The sequence below is a fragment of the Callospermophilus lateralis genome, chromosome 6, assembly GCF_048772815.1.
Source record: "Callospermophilus lateralis isolate mCalLat2 chromosome 6, mCalLat2.hap1, whole genome shotgun sequence".
In the NCBI taxonomy this organism is placed as follows: domain Eukaryota; kingdom Metazoa; phylum Chordata; class Mammalia; order Rodentia; family Sciuridae; genus Callospermophilus; species Callospermophilus lateralis.
In genome coordinates this window covers 12,877,697-12,893,525 of record NC_135310.1, presented here as the reverse complement: position 1 = coordinate 12,893,525, position 15,829 = coordinate 12,877,697, and the positions used below count along the sequence as shown (strand labels likewise).

General features: G+C 35.1%; 1 protein-coding gene across 8 annotated transcripts in view; it reads left to right on the top strand.

Moving 5' to 3' along the window:
- Scaf8 (SR-related CTD associated factor 8) overlaps nucleotides 1-15,829 on the top strand; it is a 212,126-nt gene that overhangs the window by 89,226 nt on the left and 107,071 nt on the right. Inside the window, exon 21 of one of the 8 annotated variants that reach the window (XR_013091588.2) lies at nucleotides 8,954-9,075. The exons of the other annotated variants lie outside the window; for them this stretch is intronic. The gene's annotated coding sequence lies outside the window, so the exon portion shown is untranslated. The remainder of the gene's footprint in view (nucleotides 1-8,953; nucleotides 9,076-15,829) is intronic. 8 annotated transcript variants of the gene reach the window in all.

Genomic DNA, 15,829 nt, shown 5'->3' with positions numbered 1-15,829 from the left:
TTTCATTTGGTTCTATGAATAGTCATTTTCTTTGCTGTGCATTTTGAACAACTATTTGCTTATCAAAAGTACTTAAGATATGTTTGTCAAGCCTTCAAAAATGATAGAGCACACCAGCCATTAAAATTGGATTGGTTTTCCTTACCTCTGAAAATCTAGAGATGCATAAGATAACTTTAATATTTCTGGCCAAAAATAAAATCTCTTTTTTACAAGGTGTCTTGACTAGAGATAGTACATTATCTATTTTACTTTCTGAAAAAGTAGGTGAGAGTAGAAATGTTTAAATACTGTTTACTTTATTTATTTCCATGGTAATTAAGTGAATAATTTGGAGTTAGTTTGAGATAATTTCCTTAGGGTAGTGAGGAAGAACTACGACATTGGTGCAAAGTTTTAATGTTAGAAAACATTGGCCTGGTCCTTAAGGAAATAATATTGAGTGGAATTTCTTTTCAACTACTTTAGTTGCATTTACCGTGATTAAAATTAAGTGACATTGAGTTGAATTAAGTAATTATGAAAAATGTGAAGCTTCCTAGTGTTTATGGATCCCAGACTTTTCATCACTGTTACACCTCCATGTGGGAACTTGAAAACAAAATAAGTTCAAGGGTTAAGCTGGTTTGAAGGTTCTGAAGGTGAAAGTTACCTAATCAGTTGGCAGTACTATATCTTGAAACCAACCTACGAAATGTTTGAAAATGCTCTTTTTAAATAGCTAGAAGGAAATTATGATCTGCTTCTTTTGCTCACAGTTCTTTCACAGGAATGCTAACTATTAGAAGTATGTTAGGAGTAACATAGCTGTTTTAATAATAACAGTGGTTTCAGGTGCTGCAGGAAGTAGCTACTTTAGACCCTGAATTATGTGGTGGTGGTTTGTTCTGTGCTGGGGATGAGACTAGGGTTTGTGCCTGCTAACCTTGCATTCTAGCACTGAGCAACGCCCCTAGCCCCACATAGCATTTTAATATGTGACATGTTAGAGTGATGTGACTTTGTCAGTATTAGTAAATCAAGTCAGTAGTTTTAAAATATTTTTTAATGTCTCTAAACATTTCGTTAAACATGGGCTTCTCTACTTAGCTTAAATGTATATACTGTATTTGATCTTTCATACTGTAAATAGAAATAGCAATGTTGTCTTTATCTGCATCATATTATGGGTACATGCTCTGTTCTAATTTTGTTTCAATATGGAGGTGGAGAAATACTTTGAAAGATAGAAGTAGTATGAAATTATTCCTTTAAAACTTTGAAAGTGGCCTGATATATTTCATTGATGAAATCTATTTATTATTTAAGTGATTGTATTCTTACCAAAGCAGTGAATTTAGTCACTTCACTAAATTTGCCATTTTTACTTTTAAAGGTTATATTTTATAGAACCACACATTTAGAACTTGTTGAGGGCAGTGGTTTTACATTTAAAAAGAAGCTACCTTTTTTAATTTGGAAAAGTGCTTTGTATTTCATTGGAAGCACCATTTAGAAACAGAAATTGCTTTTGATAAGACATGCCAGTAGTTGTAAAATGCATCACTAATTAAAAGATGTTGAAGTGTAAAAAGAATGATGGTATCAAATAAATCTAATTTATTATTGAAATAGACATTCAGTTTAGTGAGAATGTATGAGTATTACTATTATTAAATGAATTTGGGTAAATTTCCTACCCATTTAAACTTTCATACACACATCCATACTATTAAGTGATTTAGAGACTATTTTAGTGTTTTTTCTCATGCATGTATTTTAGATGGGTACAGTCTTGAATGACAGGAAATTTTATATTCAATTAAAACTAATTGGATATACCTTGTGTGCCTTCATATTAGTAGAGTAGTATTTATTGGGTGCTATATTAAAAGTGTTTTAATGCCTTTTGACTTTCAAAGAAAAAAGACTAACATTTTTCTCTTTTTAAATATTTTATCTGCCTATTACAGAAAGGAGAACAAGTACCCATTCACTGCTAAGATAGGAAAAATAAAACATTGAATTATCTTTTGTTTTTAAAAGGACACAATACTTTTATTTAGTTTTTATGTGACACTGAGGATTGAACCCAGTGCTTCACATGTGCTAGGCAAGTGCTCTACTACTGAGCCACAACCCAGTCCTTGAATTATTTTAAGTAATCATAGATGCTACAGTGTGGCAGAGAATTACAAATGTTTCCTTAATTGTTACTGCCGTGGTTTTATATAAAGCATCTTTGAACTAAAGTTAGGAACTAAAATTTTCATTTTCCCCTTCTAAAGTAAAAAAGATTTGGTTATTGTCATTTTTAATACAAAACATGATACTTTGATCCAACGAAACTGCTGAAGCTAGAAAAAGATAGCTTTCTTTTGGTGCATGTAGGGGTCATACTTTAAGTAAGGACACTCATATTGAAAGCAGTTTGAAGTGGGCTTTCTCTGTGATTCTCAACGTATGACAGACTCATTTGTGGAATTTTTGAATATTGGGCAGAGGCCAGTTATCACAGACTTATAATACAGACTCGTCTGTGGTAACATTACAAATATAAATTATATACATATGCACATTTTCAGGGTGTATTTTTTTAAGCTCACCACATACTGCCATTTTAGATATATTAAAATAAGTAAATATTTATTATATACTTAAGATTCTAAAATTTTTTTAAAATTAAAATATTTTGGTTATATAGAATTATTTTTGTGTTAACAGTTAATTGTGGCAATTGATGTTGACAGGTCACTTATAGATGGTTAAAATTTAAACATTAATGAACTACTATATCAAGAAGAGGAAGGAAACTTATGAGATAGGTTTGTACGAAGTGCTTTTTTGACTCAAGTGGACCTGTTTCATAGGATACCTCAGAGAAAGTTTTGATTAGAAGTAAAAGCAAGTTTGGGGGCAAAATTGTGAGAGTTAAGATTTATCAGGGACCAAGAAGTAGTAATTAGACTACTTCAGTGTAAGTTGCATATCAAAAACTAATGCAAATCAGGCTGTTAGTTGGTGTGGAAGATTTGCTCATTTTTCTTCCCTCCACTTAATTCCCTCCCTTTTCATCAAGCTCTTCATCCCTTGTAGACACTTAAGATTACTCTGCCTTGTTGTAAAAATTATTCAAGATACAGAACAAAAGACTGTATATGCATGTGTGCACGTGTAGTATATAAACAAAGAGAAAGGTGCTAGTGGACTAACTTTTTATTGTATTAAAGATGTTAGATGCTTCAGATAGTAAATTGAGAGTACTTTTGCATGAAGTTTAATAGATAGTTAAAATTGAGTATACAGATGTCTCTTGTGTTCACGGGGAATTGATCCCAGGACAGTGCCTTCCAGATACCAAAATCTGCAGATTCCCAGTCTCTTATATAAAATAGCATAATATTTGCATACCATCTTTGCATATCCTCCCATAGTCTTTAAGTCATTTCTAGATTACTTCTAATACCTAGCACAACATAAATGCTGGGTATTTAGTTATTATACCTGAAGTGGTTTGAATCTGCACATGTGGGACCTATGGATACAGAATGCTGATTGTAACGCTTGTAACACTTTCTACATTCTTTGTCTCTTCATTCCCCCACCTATCACTTTTGTTTTGCTGTCTTTCTCAGAATTAGGCTCCAAATCCTAAATATAGCACTCAATGCTCCTTTTTGATTAATCATTATAGGTAGAGATCAATTAATTTGTTAATTGCATTGAAAATAGTTTGCTGGTCCTTTACTGGGTGATTTTTAAGGTTATTTCCAGCATTTAAATACCTTGATCTTATGAAATAAATTTTCTCTTCTGTAAATGACCAGTTGAAGAAAATTAAGGGAAACAGAAAAAAAAAAATAACAACATTGGAAGAGTTAAGATAAGAAGCCTTTTTTTGCCCTTGGTTTTAAAAAACCAATTGCTTTAGCAATTGTTAGCTATATGTCTTTGGACAAGTTTCCAAACACTAATCGTTATTTTTTAATAGCTAGTCTGTAGAGTCACAATTTTTATTAGTAAAGATAATAGTAGCTAATATTTAGTCAACATACACTATATGACAGGAACTGGGATAATTGTTTTATTTATATAATAATACTCATGACCATACTGTGAGGTAGTTATTATTTTAAGATCATTTTACTTAAGAGAAATCTGAGTCCCAGATTTAAGTAACTTCCCAAAGTCTTATAACTTGTAAATATTCAAGTACAGCTTGAAACCCTGTTGTACCAGATTCAGAAACTAGAGTGTACCACCTCACAAAGTGCCTGACATGTGGCTGAGGCTTGCCACATCGTAGTTCCACAGAAAAATATAAACAGCCCACCCAGGCCTATCCTTACAAATTTATGGCTGCATTGAAACACTGAAGTTCTGTTTTCATTGTTACAGGTGTGCATCATGTTATCTTTCCTATCATGAAATACTCATGCTAGATTCTATTTTCATGATTTTTTTAATGTTATGCCATGCCATCATATTTTGAACTTTCTCAGTAACTATTTGGAGGTGTGTTTATGTCGACTCATGTTCGTAAGGTTTCATTTTGAAAACACTTTCCCACGAATTAAATAAAATTTCAAAACCCTTCTTTTGACCTTTGAAATGCTTTGTGAAGCATTAGTGGTTGCTTGCAAATGTATATTTCAGAATGTGCTTTAGGTGTCTGTTTTATAAAATTTAACATATGTTGTCTGTATAACTAAAACTTAGTGCTTTCTTGTGCATAAAACTAGGTTAGGAGTACTCCATTGATTTCAATTAAATGTGTGAAGTTACCTTTATCTATAGCATTTAATGTTGGTGTTTTCTGCCATTAGTTTGCAGTTGTTTTACCTTATTAGAATATATAATTTGGTTTTAGGTTTTCTTTTTCTTTAAGTCATTAAACTTAGATTCATATAAGTTATAATCCAAAGCATGTCATGGTGCTGGCCTTTGATGCCTTGAGCCAATGATTCTGAATATTGTGGCCATGTCACTACCCAGTGTACACCTCAGGGGGACATGCATATTAAATTTATGGATAAACTTGATATTTCTGCTAATCTTGTCAAAGTTTATTATTTGCTTGTTATATAAAATAAAATATTGGATAATAAGTGTACTCATGATGAAAAAATACTTCAAGTATTTGTTTACAATCAGAATACTTGTATTAAAATAATTTTGGAAATATAAAGGATAGCTGCTATTTAAGAATAGACTTTCCCTGCTATGGTTAATTGCTCTCAGCCCATTAGATAGTAGAGGGTAGAATTTAATTCATCACTGTGGTTAGACTGAGGTAAGGACTCATTGTTTTTCAGTGGCAAAAACATCAAGAGCCCTATCTAGGACAGTATTTTTAAGAAAGCTTATTTAATAATATTTTAATTGTAGCCCTTTTTTTTGAATATATTACTTTCTGAATTGCTAGCCCAGTAGTCCATGATTGTAAATTAAAATGCATTTGTGGAGAGACCAACATTTTAAATTCTTTGTAGCAGGCATTCTGCATAATTTCTTGCTTTTCAGAAAACCTCTTTGGTAGGCTTTGCTGTCTCTTCTTTACAGATGAAGAAGCAAACTCAGAGAGGTGTCCGTGATCCACAGCTCTTGATTTGCACAGGGGCTCTGATCAGGTTTTTCTGACTTCAGAGCTATGCTTTACTTGAGATGCTCTTTCAGGAAGGTAGATGTTAATGTATGATCTGTTCGATTACTATCTTGGGAATGCTGAAACAGCACAAAAAATTGGGTAGCTTAACACAACAGGAATTTATTCTCTCACAGTTCTAGAGACTTAGGAATCCGAAATCAAGGTGTCAGCTGAGCCCTGCTCTCTCTGAAGGCTGTAGAGAAGAATCCTTCCTTGCCTCTTCCAAACTTCCGGCTGCTGTCAACCAACCTTGGTGTCATAGATAAACCACTCCAGCATCTGCCTTCATCGTCATTTGGCCGTCTTTCTTCGCTTGCCTTCTTCATCTTTCCTCCGTGCATGTGTGTGTCCAAGTTTTCCTCTTCTTAAGAGGCTATCGGTTATATTGAGTTAAAAGCCCATCCTAGTTAACTAATTGTATCTACAGCAACCCTGTTTCTAAATAAAACATGCCTTCTGAGGTACTGGGAGTAAGGTCTTCTACTTATATTTTGAGAGGACACAGCCGCCCATAATAACCTATGAATAAATGGTACAACCATCTTAGGATCTGAATAAATTGACCTGAACATCTTCAAACAGAGTGGAAGGAGGAGGTACATTTTAGAATGATAAAGCTACATCTTTTATAGAGCTTCAGTTTTAAATTAGTTTTGGTGTGACAACAACCAAATTTAAATTCAAAAAATAAAAATCATAAACCATGAGACATAATAGGCAGCACTGCCTACTTCTTAGATGAATTTGTGATGTCTGTACTTTGATGTTTCTTTATGAATACTGTTTTTCAAAGGAAATCCAGTATATTCATGTTATATAAAGTAAATCTGGTTAATGCGAGTTATTCTTCCATTAAAAAGTACATAATGAGCCAGGGGTGTAGCTCAGGGCCAGAGTACTTGCCTAACATGCAAATTCAGTCCCCAGCCCCACCACCAAAAAAAGAAAAAAATGCTGGTGCATAAAGCTGGATGTTTCTAAGACTTCATTCAATCCAGCTGCTCTGAAAACGTGTGGTGCTGGGTCTCTCCATTTTACTTCTGTATGTCATGATTTTGAAAAAAACTGACAGTCCTGGCACAGTGACATATGCCTGTAATCTCAGCAAGGCTGAGGCAGAAGGAACTCAATTTTGAGGCCAGGCTCAGCAGTTTAGCACCCTATTTAAATAAAAGGCTGGGGACAGTGCAAGTAGCTGAGTGCCCTGCGTTCAATCCCCTAGACCGCAAACAACAAAAACAATGTCAGTATTTTCAGTTTTTTCTGATCCTTAAAAGATCCTCTTTAGAGTTACATAGGGATCACTTTGATATTCCATTGTGTATCACAGAAGAATTTTTTGTTTACCAGATTTTTCAATGTTTTATGTGTGTATAACCTTAATACATTTATTTATTTTTCATAGAATTTACTAGCAAAATCTAATGAAGTAAAAACAGCTTTGTGTCTGACTGAAATCCAAGATATATGTGTTCTTCCTAAATAGGTGTCTTTAATAACACCTATAACTTTTACAGTAATTTGAATTGAGATTTCTCCTGGGTATTTGAAGAGCACCGTACCTACGCACAGTGCTTGGCACATAGTACCATATAGGTGTCTATTATGGCCAGTAAAGATATTGAGAATGTGCAAGTCATGTTAGTGTCCTGTATTAGTTGCAAATAATTAAGGTGCAGATCTTGAATATTAGAACCCAAAGTATGTTGAGCAGGGGTGGAGTTACAGGTTTCTACAAGCTTTCTGTACCTTTGATACAGTTACAGCTGTGGGCAGGCATCCTACTCTCCCAAGTGGTGGACTATCATGGAGAGACTGCTGAGATCTCATTGCAGAAAGAGTGATGAGAAAACTTCCTTTGGTTAATTGTTTAATTATGTGTAGAAAGTAACAATTTAGTGGGTTAAATAGTTTTTTTTTTTTTTTTTTTTTTTTTATTGTTGTTTTGGGTACTGGGGATTGAACCCAGGATGCTTACCCACTAAGCCACATCCCCAGCCTTTTTTTTTTTTTTTTCTCCTCACTAAGTTGCTTAGGGCTTCACCAAATTCCTGAGGTTGAAATTCCTGAGGTTTGCTTTGAACTCAATCCTCCTGCCTCAGCCTCCTGCATCACTGGGATGGTAGGTGTATGCCACTGATGTTTTTTTTTTTTTATGAATGAAGTAGAAAATAAAGATTTTCAAGTATGATTTTTTCCATGGGACTTGACTGATTATTTTTTTTAAAAGACACTTTTCCCATAATTATGTGAATGCTGAAGTTGTTAGTCATTGAAATAAAATAACCACATCCTTAAATTACCTCTGACTCAATCTATTGTATGGAAACCACATTTAGAGAAATCATTTAAAAGTGTTTTCATTGCCTCCTCTTATCATACAGAGATACTGAAAAGCATATTTAGAGCCAGTTTATCCCAAAGTAAATTTTTCAGAAAACTTTGTAGATTTTTCATTTCTTTATGATTGTTCTTGAATATTCACAGGAATCATAGTAAAGATCTTGGCCCTACTGGAAGTCACAAAATCCCACAATAGTGATCACTGTCTGTACTTTTAATTATTTTATCAGAGCTTTATAAAAAGAAAAACAGCTGGATTCTTCGGGGTTGGGGATAATGTAAAAATGTTATCTTCAGATATTAAGTCAAATTTGAAGAGGAGCAGTCCCTTAAAGAACTGCTACAGGCTCTAATTTTTCTTTGCTACATTGGTTATTTTAAGTTTATATGTTGGAATAAAGCTATAGATGGAGGACTAAATGGAAAAAATTAAGTGCATAATTTACCTGCTCAGAATTCATAATTCAAAACCTTTATACTCTGGGCAAGGAAAATCGGTAATGAACAGTTTAATCAGTGTAGAGTGAGAGGAATTTCTTAGAATCAGTTTTCAAAGGGCTTGCTTATTCCCCAAACAATTGTTTGGCTGATGGTTAGAGAAAGGTATATGGGAATGTTCATGAATTAAGAGACAACTGTGATGGAGGATCTTCTGTGGCAAAACTGTCAAACTATGGGAGTGAAGACTAGCTTTTTAGGCTCAGCCACAGTGGCACATGCCTGTTATCTCAGCAGTACTCTAGTGATCCAAAGGTTGTGGACAAGTTTGGCCCCGGTTCTTATCTAAACCTCCATACATCAGAAGGGATTTTAGTATAACCAGGTCTTGTACAATTATGATTTCTAGTTCTAGAAGATTGAATGAGATAACACTTGTGATTAGTTATTAAGTCCTTTCAGGTAGTTTTTGTTTTGTTGTTGTTGTTGTTGTTGTTGTCCTTTTGTTCTAAATAGTTTAGACCACTCCTCGTTCCTTTTTTGTAGCTTCAAATTGCTTGTCTGGTGGATAAAGTGATTATGGAGCTCTACCTTTTGTTGGTTGGTGTCAAATACCCACTCAGGCATGGAGCACAGAGCATTTATTCTGGCTGGGTATGGTTGAGCAGGTAAATACTTTCCTATTGCTCATTGAGTATCTTTGATTCTGTCTTGGCCCTTTATATTTTTAGTTTAACGTTTCTAAATAGTTTCTAATAATCTAATGTAACTCATAATGGAAATGTGTCTGTATGTACACATATTTTTTCATTTCTTTATGCTTGTCCCTTGAATATTCACGGGAATCATACAAAACAAGTATATTTTCTTTCTCTGCATATCTCACATTGGTTTATGAAACTTGTTAGGACTTAGAACTTTGAGGCCTGATATTTTCTAATCAGGGCCAACTTAGTTTTTATTAGATAAATGGCTGCTTTAAATGCTCCAGTAACCAGAAATTAAGACTACATGTGCATTAAGCATAGAGAAGGAGAACAAACAAGAATTGAGTATAATTTTCAATGTAGTGGTACTACTGATAACTACGTTGTAAAGCATTAGCTTTAAATTACTTTTGAGTCATTGATTAATCTGATTTATTATAACCTACCAGTGGTCTTTAAAATTAGTGTCTAGTACCAGGCACAGTGGCACATGCCTGTTATCTCAGCAGCAGAAAGATCATAAATTTGAGGTTAGCCCCAGCAACTTAGCAAGATCCTAATAAACTTAGCAAGATCCCATCTCAAAATAAACAGTAAAAAGAGCTGGGGAAGTAATGTAATGTAGCTCAGTGGTAAAGCACCCCTGGGTTCAATCACCAGTACTCCTCACCCCCCACCCTCCATTGTTGTGTGACTATGTAGTGCTTTGAATAGCATCAGAACTGTGGTTCATTTTGTGGATTAACTTTAATTTGCTTGTTTGCTTCCATTTTTTTTTTCTCCCCGCCCCCCTTTTGGAAGATAGTCTCAGTTGCCCAGGCTGACCTTGAACTTGGGATCTTCCTGCTTGAAGGCTCCTGAGTCACTCAGATTATAGGCATGTGCCACTGCACCCAGCTGCCTCTACTTCTTTCTTTGAACCAGTTAATTCAAAGAGTTGAGAGATTAACTGAGGCTGTCCAAGACTTCTGAGAAAGGACAGAGCTACGAGGATGGGTGAGAGCCATGCCACAGTGGACATATAGTCTGATGGTGGCCTTGAATCATTTTATAGTCTCATATTCAAGAACAAATCTTTCTTCTATTTAAAAAAATTTTTTTGGAAAAGCCTATTTTATGGCTATTCTAGGAAATAATCTAGAAATTATTAATCACTATTTTTATATTTTTAAATTTTTGTCAAACTGATGAATATAAAGTGAAGTATTTAATTTCAGTGAGCTAGTGTGGGTAAGGTTGATTCATGAGAAAAGATAATATGGTTGGCTTCATATATAAAGAATATGAAGCAGAAGACTTCTTGGGATGATAAATAAAAAATAAAGAAATTTTAGCTCTAGGCATTTATTGGGTTTGGGGAGTTACCCTGGGAAGGAAACCTCTTCAGTGCTCCTGACCATGCTGCCGGAGCATTCCCTTGGGTCCTCTGCTACAACTTATTCTAGAAAATGAGAATTAGTGGCATTCTCAATAGTTTCCATTCTACACTCTTCTGCTTTCTAGACACAGTATAATAAAACACTGTAATTTGGCTCTGTAACAGAACAGTTGAGTCCCCGACTCTTTCTGGTTTTCCCAAATTGTCTCGATCTTACAGGTTTCATCTCTTTTTAAGAATCTTTGAAGGCTGAAAGGGAGGAACTTGAGAGAACTGTTTTCCTGTGGTTGCACAATGGGAAGAACCCAGAGCCTAGGGAAAGTTGACTTTGTAATACCCATGGGACTAGGATTTCTTATTTTCTTGGCTACAACATTCTAATTTTAGTAAAAAATGGACAGTGTGCTGACATTTTCTCTTTCCCCCAAGAGATACATGTACCTTACCCCTTAACTGTAGCTATTATCATGAATCTATCCCAGGACTCTCCACTCCTAAGCCCAAAGTTTTCTATATTTCTCCAGGCAACCATTGTAAATCACAGTTTTCACATTAGATCTGGAACCTATTCTTCATTCTTGGTCCTGGAACATTTTGCCATGTAACACTATGTGCTTAAGTTATTTCAGTGACCTCCTCTTGGTTTGTCATGAACAGATTTTAGTTTTTAAGATGATGATGTGTGAATTGTAATATGTTAACTTTGATTTGGGAAACACCATTCTTCCTCGCCTTCCACTTGAAATAATTACTCAAGTAATTAACCATTCAAGTGTTTGTGTTCCTCAGTTTTTTGAAGTATTTTAAAACAAAAATAGCAATAGAGTAACATTTATTAGCGCTTAATTTTACAGATGTCACAATGCTCTAATTATTACTCTAAGCTTATTTTCATCTCTAGGGAAAGGAATTCATAGTGGAGATGTTAAATAGATTATATCTTTTGCCATTTGTTTTAGAGTAAGTTTAGCCCTATTGAGAAAATAGTTTTAAATTATTATTGGAAACATTCTAATATATAACCTTTGAAGCCAGTTTGGATAGTAAAACCTTATTTTTAAAAAGTTGAGTAGTTTATCTTCATTGCCCTACTATGGAGGAAGAAATTTTTATAAAGGGACAGAATTGAAAAGAATTTAAAAATAGAATGAAATATTAGGATGGTACTCTTGTATTACTTCCCAGTAAAAATGAAACTAGTGAAAGACTTATGTAAAATTGTTTAAGAAAAGAGAAAGCATTGTTTAGCACCTAAATACAGTCAGGTTCTTTTTAGAATGAAACAGTAAAGCTTTATATTAGGCTTTCATGTTTATGAAATAATGGGCCCAGAGATGAATATCAATTGTGATCCAAATAGGATCATGGAAATTAATGCATATGGCCTTGCCAACTTTTTAATAAGTACCCTTAAAATATTTTGATCCATTTTGTTCATATTAGGAAAAGTGAAAATGGTCTCAATAAATAGTCCACTTTGTAATTTGCCTAAAACCAATTCACTAGAACAGGTCCAATGAAATCTGATTTGCTTAATGTTTGGCCCTAAAATAAATGATTTAGTAACTTCTGATGATAAATAGACCCAGAGTTGTATTTTTTTTTTTTTTACCCATAGCTTAATTCTTAATTTGTTAATTTAATTGATTATGGCTATACTGTTCTTCAGTGAGTATATTCCCTTGCTTGATTTGTGTTCTTAGTTTTTTACAAGTCATATGCAGTTTTCATTTCCTTTGGGGCACTGGAGACTAATGACTTCAGATGGCCCTGATTACTGTGTTAACATATTGGTCCTTAGGGTTTATACTCACTTGGATGTAGGCCTGGGTATCATTTTATTGTGTGGTTTGGGGTAAAAACTTTTCCTAAAATACCCTCTATCTTGGACTGGCATTCCGGAGGCCTCAGCCTCAGGTGTGCTAGTCAAATTTGAGTAGTCAGATGCATTTGAATAAGTTTGTACGTTGGTTTTTAGAGTATGGAATTTTAGATTTTTTGTCCGTTAACTAGTAAAGATAGCGGATCTGGAAGTGAATCCAACTTAATTTCCTTCATTTGGAAAAGAATTGGTAACCTCCAAGCTCTAATCTTTCTGTACTCTTTTTCAACTGCAGATGTCTATAGAGCCGCTAAATGTGGCTTCTTTCTGGTGGAAGAATGTCATACTCTTGAATACATACTTATTCTGAGGCTTAGTAGCACAGATGAGAATCTTTGCCTCTTATATCTGGGATTGTTGTTTTAGCAAATTTAGTTATGGTATTTGTGTCAGGATGCATTTGATCTGAAAGATTGCTAAACGCAAATTCAGGTCTGTTGGCTGTGCATGGAGGTTTTTCAATTAAGTTTGTGAATGCAGGGAAAAAAGAATTTCTGGGGTCAAGTTCCATAATATTTTAATAGATATTTTTAGGAGTTTTTTTTTTTTAATGAGATAATTTCTCTGAGGACACTTTCCTAGGTAATACATCTACTAACAGTGGGAGTATTGTTTCACGTCTAGTCTTTCTGCTTTTATGAGTGCCTCCACTTAAATTGTATTGTGAGTCAGTGCATATTCAGCCACCTTAGGAAACTCAGGACGGTCGAAACATTTTTTTATAACTTTATTTTTATTATTTATTTTTATGTGATGCTGAGGATAGGACCCAGGGCCTTGAATGTGCTAGGCGAGCGCTCTACTGCTGAGCCACAACCTCAGCCCTTAAAACACATTTTTAAGAAGACAATTTAGGGTTGGGGTTGGGGTTCAGTGGTAGAGTGCTTGCCTAGTATGCACGAGGCACTGGGTTCGATCCTCAGCACCACATAAATATAAAATAAAGATATTATGTCAACGTAAAACTAAAAAATAAATATTAAAAAAAAAGACAATTTAAAGGATCTGAAGACGTTATAGCTAGTTATAGCAGCATCTTCCAGTCAGTCACTTTTGACAGTGTACAGTAATTAAACTTTCAGAACTCAAGGTGTAAATAAATTTTTCTGTATACTGAGCACAAATGTTAATGTAGACTATTATTACTCAGCAATATATGAAAATTTAAAAGTGGTGCCTAATCTAAAATATCAGTCAATTTATTTGAACTTTTTTGTCATAATAAAATTCAAAATGTTGATTTTAATGGATAGGATTTGAAGTAAATAAAATGTGGTAGCCTTCCTGTTGAAAACTTTACAAAATTATGATAAAATTGTGTATTCAGGGTAATAAAAAAAAAAGGTAAATTCAGTTTTTATTGTTAAAACTTGTCCTGGCAAACAAAAACATGGTTCTTCTTAGTACTTTTTCAGGATGACCCTATACCTTAAATTTTTGGAAAGAATATTTTGATAAAGGTCCTTCAGTACATTCTTTTTATTTATTATTTTTGGTACCAGAGATTGAACCCAATGACACTTATCCACTGAGCTGCATCCCCAGCCCTTTTTCTTGTATTTTATTGTGAGATGGTCTCGCTAAGTTGCTTAGGCCACACTAAGTTGCTGAGGCTGGCTTTGAACTTATGATCCTCCTGCTTCAACCTCATCAGCTGCTGGCTGTAGGTGGTACTTGGCTCTAAGTGCATTCTTAGGCTCAAGTTTCTTCTGTGAGCTGTTTTTGGAGAGCCCATAAATGGAAATACACTTGCTTTTATGTCTGAAAGGGAAAGTATTTCTAATGCCCAGTTTTGCTTTCCCTAAGTAGGTGTCTCTCTCATTCTCCACAAAATCATTGTGAAGCTTTCCACTTAACGCAGACCTAGCAGCCTTCCTCAGCTCTCAGCAGAGGGCCTGGCTTTTTTTTTTTCATGGTACAGCTAGTAAATGACAACCCCTCCTGGCTTCCAGTGGTTCATAACCAAGGGAGAGTGTGTCCTCTTTCTTCTCCCAAGAGACAGTTGCCCCCTTCTTTCCCAAGGACTTTGAACAATTTGGAGACATTCTTGGTTGTCACAGTGAGGTTGAGTGCATCTGGCATGCAGGATCCTGCAGTGTACCCTATGACAGAGCCCTCTGTCTCCTTGACAGCAGTGCTGAGGCTGAGACCCTTGCTGCTTGCTGGTTTCTCTGTCTCACTGTCCTGTGTCACTCAGGACACCACCTCATCATATATTTTCTCTCTCCTGTATTTTTTGCCTTTGCCTCTTTACTGACACCAAATTTTCCTATTAATGTGCTCAAGTTTCTCACACAAAGAAGTAGAATTTTTCTTTTGACCTTTGTTATTTGCTAGCTATTGGTCTTCTTGATTCCTTATGGCAAGAGGAATAGTGTTTCTAAAGAGGAAGGGTGTTTCTAAAAAAATTCTAAGGAATTGAAGGCAAATCATTTCAGTTTCTTTTTTTCCACTGACACTGCTCTGTCTAGGTGCTGGTGGTGTCTTAACCAAATCCAGCAGCCCTTTCCTCTGCTTATCTTCCTCATTCCCTCAACACTGTTTAATGACAGTGACAACTTTATCTCACGAGACTTTTCCCTCAGCTTTTGCAGACCTCTCTCCTGTGTCCATCTTCACCCTCTTCATTGAATCCCACAACTCCTCACCTGGTTCTCTCCATTCACAAACATTGGCCCACTAGTGGCCACACCAGTGATACCCAGATCTACCTAGGTAGTTCATAAGTATCTCACACTTAATCGCCATGTGTTCTCTCCCAAATTCCTGCCCAAAGTGTCCTTTGCCCTGGTCTCACTGCTTGATACCCCCATTCTTTTCATCTCCCAAGCTAGAAACTGGGAAACTACTCTCTTGTACATCCATAATATCCCTTGGCAACAAATAATTACGTTTAAAGGGAATATTATTTTTCCCTCTTTAAACGTAACTATAAGTCTCATTGCCCTGTCCTGGCCTTCACTTGGTCCTTCAGTATCTCTTTACTTGACTTCTTCAGGCTCAACACTAATGAAGGCATCTTCTGCAGTGCTCACCAGTGTCTTTTTTTTTCCAGAATGCTCCTTGAGAAAAAATATATGGCCTCTGGGGGCTGGGTTGGAATTGAGGGCAAGCTTTTTGGAGCCTCATAATTCTCAGTGTTACTGAACATGTTAGGTTAAGTAAGTTAAAAATGTAAAGCACTTGGAATAGTTCCTGGCATATAAATAAACAGATGTTTGTTACTATTATTATTAATAAGATTGTAATATACATCTGGATATACTTATCTAGGAAGAGTCCTTCACTGATGTGATAACTTCCCCAACAAAGTCCAGACTATAAGTCTGGCATGTTGGACTCATTTTGATGTGTCTTTCTCATCTCCCATAAACACCGTAAGCACCATGTGTTTTAGCAATTTGATATTATTTCAGCTGTTTCTCCAGAGTGCTTTGCTACTTGTCTTTTGCCTG